This window comes from Sinocyclocheilus anshuiensis, unplaced genomic scaffold (genome assembly GCF_001515605.1).
Source record: "Sinocyclocheilus anshuiensis isolate Anshui unplaced genomic scaffold, SAMN03320099.WGS_v1.1 scaffold144, whole genome shotgun sequence".
Lineage (NCBI taxonomy): Eukaryota > Metazoa > Chordata > Actinopteri > Cypriniformes > Cyprinidae > Sinocyclocheilus > Sinocyclocheilus anshuiensis.
The window spans coordinates 1,274,510-1,275,930 of record NW_015555720.1 but is presented as its reverse complement, the minus strand read 5'-3'; positions in this window follow the sequence as shown (position 1 = coordinate 1,275,930).

Here is a 1,421-nt window from a genome sequence, read left to right as displayed (position 1 = left end):
CGCTGGGTTGTGTTGAGCACGCGAGCTGTGGGCATTTAGCGAGCACAGAGGGCGGGCATCAGGTAAGCAAGCTAGTGAAACGTTGCACGCACAAAAGAGGTCTGCACACATCCAAAAACGTATTTTAAATGCAAAATTGATTTCCGTGCGCTCGAAAGACTTTTTTCTTTGCGAAACGAACATTTTCTCCACAAACTCAGATCGCGCGCGTGCAAAATGCACTTTTGTGCGCTGAAAATATGATATTTCGCGCGCAGAATTGTGGCAGAAATGTAAGCCCATATAAAAGGGGCTTTGTATTGATACTTGAAACCACGATCAGCAATGCAGCAATTGGCTGGCGGCAAGACGGCAACGTAATGACGTCATATAATTAAAAAAGACACCTCACGAAAAACTTGACAAAATGTTGGACTTTTATAAGGAAACAGCCAAGCGAACAAAACTACATAAACGTTATAATAGATAAATACAATGTGCACTGTTTTTATTTTATTTTAATTTTTTACATGATTCCCAATTATTTATATTCACGATTTCTAATATTTGTACAGGCTTTACGTTTTAATTTCAATGTAGCAAATAGCAATTCATTTAATTTTATATTTGACCAGATTTGTTACGTGACAGCATTAATTAAAGTTTCTTAAGGGTCAAGATCATGTTATCTGCATCTCCTGCAGTGCGCATGATGGAGCATCAAGCCACTCCCATAATAGCTGTCAGCACCCAAATTAATGCACGACTCTACATTATCTGTATAGCATGTGTGTAAGACTCGAATACAATTATGAAGTAATAATTTTATGACGAATAAATCTTTCAGTGAGTAAAACTGGCTGTGTCTATAGAATTAAAGACTACCCAACATTATTATATTGTTTAAATTAATTTTTTAATTATTATTATTTTAAATTATTGTCCCAAATGATTATTATTTTAAATTATTGTCTCTGGATTAGTGGGGTACTCTTGTAATAAAGTAGCGTTGGTAACGGACATATTTTAAGTAACAATTCTGCTTAAAAAGATGCCATCTAATCCTGTTTACATGAAACAAGCCTGCTCCCTAGCAGGTTTAAGCTTACGGACCTGTTGCTATGACAGCAACTCCGGGATGAGCTTCGAAGAGCCAACCAATCCAAGATCATGCCAAATCATTATCAATCATATCCAGCTAACTGAGTTAGCGGCGTACGAAGAACGGACCCCAGATGTCGGTAACAACCCAAGTAATCCATACATACAAAGAAAACAAAAACAAGTTCAGAAATTGAGTTATGTGTAATAAAATGGAAAGACACAGGGAAAAAGTATTAAACACATGAAGAAAGGGAGGTGCAAAAAAGCATGGAAAGCCAAGACACCAGCTGAAATCTATCAGTAATTAGAAAGCAATCCTGCCCCTAGTCAGTGGAAAT